General features: G+C 43.0%; 1 pseudogene; it reads left to right on the forward strand.

The window, feature by feature from the left end:
- The window catches only part of LOC102011252, a 46,452-nt pseudogene extending 45,092 nt beyond the window's left edge, over positions 1 to 1,360 (forward strand).
- Positions 1,361 to 8,763: the final 7,403 nt, after the last annotated feature.

Here is an 8,763-nt window from a genome sequence, read left to right on the forward strand (position 1 = left end):
GGGCCTGTGCATGTTTGTTTTCAGATCTGCTCCTGAGCAAATGAAACCCTTGCTTCAAGGGGAACCTTTCCACTCCAACATGTGTGCTTCCTACGCTTCTCACAACTCAGGAGAACAGATTAAGTGTCACGTTATTAATATTCCTTATTTTTTGCAGACTGATCAGGTCCCAAAGGACTGTACAGCCAAAGCTAAATAAAAGAGGCAAACAGAATGATTTCAGGGCTCCAGAAGGATCAAAGCCCTCTCACAGAATTCAAGATTCCCTTGGGGCTAAGACCCGAGAGACCTTCTCTGGGTGGTTTGCATTTATTTAGTTATCAGAAGAAGGGAGGGGAGTACTCCCAGGACGCAGATCCACAACCCATTTCAGCCTCTCAGGATAGTAGGTCAGCACTCGTTGATAATTAGGCATGATCTTTCTCTATCATGCTATATTTCAGGAGGTGCCATAAAGCTGAACAGTCAGTAAGGAGGCCCCTCAGTAGCCCCAAGAACCGCCAAACAAAACCTGATGTAGAAGCAGAAGGTGCGCAGGCCCAGGTACGCCTCCTCCTGCATTGTCTCCTTGCGGGCATTGGATTTCTTCTCCTTAGAGATGTATTCCCCACACTTACATTTCTGTTGACAGTGACAACAGCTGAGAGCCTATGGGGACAGCGAGGACAGTGACAACAGCATCTGACCCCCTTATGTGGAAGGGGGCCATCAGCCATACCACATACTTTCAGTCCTTAGGGAGCCTGAGCCTGGGGATCTTCCAGGGGTTGAAGTCCAGCAGGTAGTATTTCTGCTTCTACATCAGATGCACACACTGCCTGGCGGAGATCACGTTCAACATGGACCGCCGAGAACACGGACTACACTGCGGAGCACGGCGCCACGCGGAACTTCCAGGCCGAAAAGCTCCTGGAGGAGGAGGAGAGGTGGGTGCAGAAGGAGCGGGACGAGGATGAGCTGCACAACCCCATGAGGGTGCTGGAGAACTGCATGAAGGCCTCGAACCCGGAGATGGAGGTGCTGGGGAAGCTGCAGCAGCTGCAGGACCTGAAGCAGCGGCAGGCACAAGTGGACTGGAGCGGCCCTGGTGCGGCAGCACGGGCTCTCAGAGGAGCCGCCCCAGTGGCAGCAGCAGGAGCAGGAGGAACTTGAGCCGGAGGTGCTGCTGGGGGAAGCTCCAAAGCGTAGGCTCCCAGACAACTCACACTGGAACTCTCGCTCTTACTCGGACTCAGAGAATGAGGCTGCAAGTGCCTGCCAGCCCTGCTGCCCCTGCCCAACGCCATCCCGCGTGAGGCCTCAAAGGCCAAGAGGAAGGCAGAGGGCGTGGGCAGCAGGTCGCAGCTTGGCAGCTTGGTGATGCTGAAGAAGAGAAAGACAGAAGCGGAGGGCACTGGCACCCAGTGGAGCCAGGCTCCTCCAGCTCCCGGGGCCTGGGAAAGCAGAGAGGCTGCTGACCCGCTGGTGCCTTCTCCCTGAGCCAGCTGGGAGCCTATGGGGACAGGAAGGACAGTGACAACAGCATCTGACCCCAGCACTGCATCCCAGCCACAGGATCACGGAGCTGCAAGCAGGAGGACAGGAGGCCTGGAGACTTCCAGTGACTCCCACGGACTCAGTGTCCCTTCTGCTCCTGGCTCTTCCTGCCCCTCATGTCATGGTCTGTGCCTCCCTCACTTCCACCCACAGGGCCGGCTGGAACTCATAAAAGGCCCTGCCCATGGGCTGGCTACCTAGGCCACGGAGGTCTGGCTGCCAGTGAGGCCTCTGCCTGTGCACACCACCCTGGTTAGAGGCCCGTGTGGCACTGCAAGGGTCTGGCTTGGGGCCTCGGCACCTCTACCATCCATCCTGTTCGCCTGACTCCTGTCACCCTGGCAGAGTGGCCAGGTCACATGGCTCCCAGCTCTGCAGGCCCAGGGGCCCTCAGTTTTGCCATGTCATGGCACAGGCTTCATGGAGTGCGGCAAGAGGTTGGGTGGGCAGAACCCAGGCCTGCTTTCTCCTTTGCGTTTTCCATAATGCTGCCTACACAAACTGATCATTACTTAGAACCTTAAGGGTTCAAACATGTCAAACTATGTGTTGTTTTAGATCTGATAGTTTTTATTTTATTTTTGGGATACCAGGAATCAAACTCAGTACACTGCGTTTACCAGGCTAGATCTGATATTTTTTAAATGGCTTAAATAATATGTGTTTACAAGTCCTCCATGAGAAGATCACCACTTAATGACTTGGTCTAGAGGCACAGGTATTACATCCGTTCTGCCACCATTGCATTACATGAATCCTTTACCTGACACTAATTATATCCTGAGCACTTTATTATGCCTGGTAATATTTTAAGGCTTAGCTATTTAGTGACTGCAAAGTATTTTATCATCTAAAAGTATTCTCTTTCATTAATGCTGTACCCTCTCTAGGACATGTGGGTGTTTCTTACATTTTAATTATTTGATGGACTCCTTATACATAAATTTCCATAGACTTATTTAGGATACAGCCCTGTGTAATAATTAGTCTGTTAGGCTCTTGCACCTGGCTCTGTAAAAGAAGTCCTGATATCTTCTAGCAATCATTGTACATGGTGAATTAACTTCTCTACTACACAGCTCGAATGTTACCAGGTGTCATGTTTTTAGAAGGAATTGAATAAAAGTCTCCAAAATCATTCTCCAGGTACCATGACTCAGTTGGTAATGACCCCCTGAGAATTGTTGGAACATTGCTGAACTGACTTCATCCTTTTAAAAGTGGGTAGTACTGGAATTGCCAGCCCAAATCCTTTCTTTCAAGAAGTTTAACAGAATTTTTAGAAGTCATTTATGCTGTTTTTTTTTTTTTTAATGTAAAAAAGAAGGGAAAACCAGATTAGTGGTTGTTGGATATTGCTGGAGAAGGGAACTATTGCAATCAGAAATTTTTCAAGTGATAAAACGTTACTAAGATTTATATCTAGATGCCCCCCAGGACCTCATGTGTTCATGGGTGGGGCTTCAGGGCAGTGAGTGGATCATGGGGGACTAATCCACGCATGGGTTTATAGCTCAATGTGATGGCGGGATGTGAAGATTGGTCAGAGGAGGTGGTCACTACAAGCATGACCCTGAAGGCTGTATCTTCCTCCCTCGTCCCTTGATCTCGCTCTATTTCCTGCCTGCCATGCCATGAGCAGCTCTCCTGGTGATGCCCCTCGGCCATGCCACCCTGCCTTGGAGCCAACCAGCTATGGACTGAAAGCTGTACAAGCCATGAGCTGAAATAAACCTCTCGTTCCTTTAAATTGCTGGTGTCCAGTATTATGTCTCAGTAATGAGAAAGTAAATTACACACACATAGTGAATCCTAAATTTCCTGGTAGTTAAATAAAAATGTGCTTGTTAAACTGTATAGAAATATACACCAAACATTCAATACAAAACCATTGTTGAATTCCTACCATCTTGTTTAGTGAAGCTCTGTATCATTTCTAATGTTTTTTATTACTTTTTATTTTCTTCAGCTGTTTGATCAATCTTACATTCTTACATCTGGTAATCTGAACAGCTTCACTGCAGATAACAATATGCTATGTAACAACCACTGTTAATTCCTATCGTCTTGATTTGAAATCCTGTATTGCTTGTATTGTTGTTTCTGTTGTTGCTGTTTTGTTTTTGTTGTTGTTATTTTGTTATTGATTTTCCTCTTTAAAATAAAAAATAGCCAGGCATGGTAACATACACCTGTAATCCGAGCACTCAGAAGGATGAAGCAGGAGGATTATTGTGAGTCTGAGACCAGCCTGGGCTATAGAGTGAGCTCAAGGCCAGCCTGAACCCAGACCCTGTCTCAAAAAGATAAATAAATCAATAAATAAATAATAAAATAAAAAATAAATATACACCAAAGAAAACTGTGTCACTGTATGATAATTAAAAATAGAGAAAATGTAATAGAAATAAAATTATAACTTAAAAAGAAAAAGAAAATGGAACACACAGGGGGGCTTTGCAAGACAATTGCAGTACAGATTCTTCTGCAGGTTTAATTCTGTGGTTTGGTGCATTAAGCAGCTCAGACTTTTCTTCTAACTCCTTAGATTTAAAGCTTATAGTTTGTCGTGTCATCATTCACAACCAAATAAAATTATGATTTGACTTTGTGAAAGCTTTCTCTGAATGACAACAACAAAAGAAATCAACCTGTCTCAGGGAAAAGATCAATGTTTCTCTTATTTTCAAGTGAGGATTTATTTACATTTTCCATATTCATTTGCCAAACTTTTTCCGATGCATACTTAGATTAAATCTTTTAGGTAAATATTAAATCATACAATACACAGTCATCAAGAATTGCATAAGGAATTTCAACATTGTTAAAAAAAACATGGAAACTCAATGGAAATGTTGACGTTACCTTAGTACAAAATCTGACATCTGCATCATATTTCATTTTATAACTGTATTGGCCAGACACAGAAAGCCAAAGAAACTTTGTGTTGGACCCAGGACATTTGATCTGTTTATTGGTCCTGACCTTTCTTCTAGGGAGACCCAAAGTCAAGTCAACTGAGACAACACGGATGATATCTAATAACTTCCTGAAAACTGCATTGACCCAGTTGGAAATGGTTCTCACATTTTACCAAATGGCAGGTGCTAGCCAATGGTCCTGTGTTCTTGTCCTCATGTGTGGAGGATAGATGGTGTTGGACTAACCCAGTGCCCCACAACATATGTATACACACACACACACACACACACACACACACACACACACACACACTTCTAGCTTGCAGTTCTCATGAATTATTGTATAATGCACTGGAAATAAAACACCATGCAATAGAAAGAGACTGACTAGAATAGCCCACTCTGGTGCAGTCCCTTAAAAACAGAATAACTTCCACCGCCTGAACCCAAAGTGTCATGTTTCCCTACCAGGCAGAACCCAGGATGAGCTGTTCTCTGGGGTCTTCAGCTGTGTTGACAGTGCTAAAAATGCAGATGAGGTACCATCTGCCCTGGTCAGCCCCCAGGGGCCACAATGAATCCATGATTTCTGATGTCTCTTACTGTCTAAATGTAAGTAAAGAATCTGCCCCATGCACCTTGTAGGTAAATGTTCTCACTGGACTGACACCACTGGGTACCCAGGACAGAGTGACTGGTCTCACTGTGTACTTTCCTCTCCTTCAAGAATATGCTGTCTTTGAATTGGCTTCAGCTCTCTGAGAGCTGTGCCTCTCTCAGGTAAAGAGTGTCTGTGGAGCTTCAGAGTTACAACACGAGGAAGTAGGACTGCTTCGAATCTCTCTGTTTTAAGATTCACGTTTCTGCCCTCTGCTTCCCTCCCTTAACTGGCATTAACTTCAGAGAATCTGACTTTAAATTCTTTGGAGTGACTATCTACTTCAGATTTATTTGAGGGAGAGGAGAACACAGGTGAACACAGGAGAAACATTTCTAGTTAGTTTAAAGATCATGCTTAAGAGCTAGAGAGACTTGCTACTCATTTGCTTTGGTCTCTACCTCTATCTTGACCTGTGCTTCTGCCATCTTAGAGGCACTGCTTATTGGCCCTTTCCAACCCCTCCTGCCACCTGGCTGTGGGATCCTCCCTGGTGTGAATCACATTGGCAAATACAGTTCAAAGACAGGATGCTGGCTGTGCCATGGCAATCTCTAGAAGGCCTGGCTTAACAGAAAAGCAGAAGAGAGGCAGGTACTTGTTTTAAGCTCAGTGATCTGATTTAATGCCACTCTATATTTCTCTTTGACGTTCCTTTATGTGACATCAAGGTGCAGTGGAAGCTTAGGAGCCCATTAGGAGCATACCCCTTTCCCACCTGAATTTATAAATAAGCACTTAAACAGACACATGTATTGTAAAAATGAAATTCCAAACAATCAGCATTGTAGCTGATCCACCAAGGTAGGAGGAAATGGACAAGAAGTTGCAGCCATGTCAGGCTGTGAAAATTTCCCCAAATTAGACTGACAGCCATTGGCACAGACCAGCCGCTCCAACCTCACCCATAGGAGAACACTGAGAAGCAGACCCAAATGCGTGTATCCAAAATGCATGGGGGAATACACTGCTCCATGATGCTCAGATCCGTGTAAAAACTCATCAGTCAGGGAGCTGCTCCCTTCTCCCAGGGATAAGGATGTATGAGAGAAGCCAGGTCTGGTGTGATGCTTGAACATAAACCCCACTAAAGCCTACACCTGACCAGGGAAGTTGACATGCACCCAGACTTTGCTTATCTAATCAGGTGAGCCAAGGTCTTTTTAAACAAAAGATATAAAATGGCACTAATCCTCAAGGAGAATATTACCTCCAGGATGGAAGCAGAAGATGGCAGGCTGGCACAGAAACTATGAGAATACTGAGGATTTAATCACCAGTCCTAGAGATTTTGAGTTTCAAGTTGTGACATAATGGAAGAAGTGGAAGTGTCTCAGCAGGAGAAAGGTAGAAATTAGCTCTCTGTGTCAACCGGCAGTAAAGAAAAGAGTTCGATATTATTTGGATAGACCTCTTGGGGTATAAAGAAGCTTGGACAGAAACAGGATATCCTTGAGGGTCCCTGGAAACCTATCGGTTTGTTGTCTTAATCATGCTGGTAATTCCTTTTGAGCAGGCCCGTGCAAACTTCTCTAACAAAGTACAGTTCACACCAGCTGATAGCTGAGGAGCAGATATATCCATAGTGAGGACTTACCCTTAAAATATCTGCCACAAAGATGTCATTTCTTTGAAGTCTCTTATTTGCTCTATCTTAAAAATTCATGAGGTTTTAACACTATCACACAATACTTACAGTTTTGCTTTGATATAAAAATGCAGTATAAATTACCTATCATTAAGAAGATGTAGGTTTTCTGTGCAGATGTGGTACATTCACCATTGGTCATGAACGTACTGGCAGATTACCTAGTAACTCACAATCTCTGGTTGGAGAAGCCCGATATGCAATATTCACCCATCCATCCACCCAACAAACACCCACTGAGCAACAATGTTCACAAGGTCTTCTTCATCTAAGATATCCAAAATCTCAAGGGTTGTGATTTCTAATAGAGGATTTTGCATTGTCATTTCTAAAAAGAAAATGAATGTCAAGGGCCTATTGCAGTTATTGGTACTTGGTAGGCATTTTTAAAATGTGTTTTATATCATTACAATTGTGTTTATGATTATCCTAAAAAAGCATCAGAAAGAAATACAAGTAGTATTGGTTTTCTGTTTGAAAAGGAAAAAGAATCATGAAAACCTTGGCATAAGACAACACAATAATAAGAAAAAACTCACTGGTTCCCTGGGATGCTGACCTTCATAGTGCTGAAGATCTTCTGGTTAAAAGAATTTCCATGGCTTCATCTCAGATAATACTACCAGTCTGAATAATCACTTTGTCTGTGGTTATCTGTAGCTCTTCTCACTAACTTCTTGAATTATTAAGTATTGTTCACCCAGAAAGATGCTAAGCTCCTTTAAAAAAAAAAAAAACAATTGTTCTAAACCAACACTGCCCAAAAGAAATACACTGTGAGTCATATCTATAGCTTTACTTTCCAGTAGCTGAATTTTAAAAAGTAAAACAAAATGGGATTTTAAAAACAATATACAAAACATGGCCATTTCAACATGAAATAAGATTATAAATGAGATATTTTACATTTTTGCACAAAGACTTTGAAATCCAATATATATTTTGTACCCACAGCACATCTCAATCTAAAGTGAATATACTCCATGTGTCTAAAAGCTATGTGTAGTTGGTGGTTGTTAGGATTTACTTTTAGGATGTCACCCCAAAGTCTCGTGGGAACAGAAGTGGGGCTTTTGGAAGGTGACTGGATTACAGGGGCCCCATACTCAAAAGGAAATTAATCCATTGATGAGTTGAAAGCTTGTTAAAAGCCAGAGCCCATTTGGATCTGCATCACTGGGAAGGGACACAGAAGGCTGTGTTCCTGAACCTACCTTCCTCATCCTCCTTCTCTCTCTGTACTTCCTGGCCACCAAGGGTTGAGCGACTGTCCTCCACCATACCCTTCTGCCATGCAGTTTCTGCCTTGGAGCCAGCTTTGAAACTGTGAGTCCAGAGAAACTTCTCCTTTAAGTTGCTGGCTTGAGAATGTTTTCCCAATGATGAAAAAGAAACTAATGTGGTGCTTATCATAGCAAAGATTTCAGGTGTACGTAGATACTAAAGCTCCAGTTAAAAATTCAAGAATGCTACCTGAAAGGAATTCATCACTGGAACTTTTAAAATTTTGATATTAATTATGTACATTTATAATCACAAGCTTGTAAAGTGGAATTGTTTCTAAATTTCTTGATCACGTCAAACAGTATACATTAAACCATGTAAACTTTGGGTTTACAGCAGTACTGTCATTATGAACGCTAAAAATGGTAAATTGGGAGTAGATTTTTGCCTCTACCCTAAACATTTTTGTAGTGCTAGGATCTTTATTCTTATTTTTGTACTGGGGTAGTGGATGTTTTCTATCTTTTCCAACATTATCAGGCTTTTGGGCATGCTGTCGGAGTCTCACACTCAGTCTAACACACACACACACACACACACACACAGTATACACACACACATACAAACTTGTATAGAAAATGTTGCTATGCATACTAAAAATGTACATAAAAGAAATGTTGTCTTGGAGGGAGGCAGTGAAATATCCTTCCATGAATAAAAATACTTTTTATTAGCTTCAAATCTCCTTAGTTTAAGATAGTGGTGGTTAGAAGCTA

Source organism: Chinchilla lanigera, unplaced genomic scaffold (assembly GCF_000276665.1).
Source record: "Chinchilla lanigera isolate Chin_1 unplaced genomic scaffold, ChiLan1.0 scaffold00148, whole genome shotgun sequence".
NCBI classification, from domain to species: domain Eukaryota; kingdom Metazoa; phylum Chordata; class Mammalia; order Rodentia; family Chinchillidae; genus Chinchilla; species Chinchilla lanigera.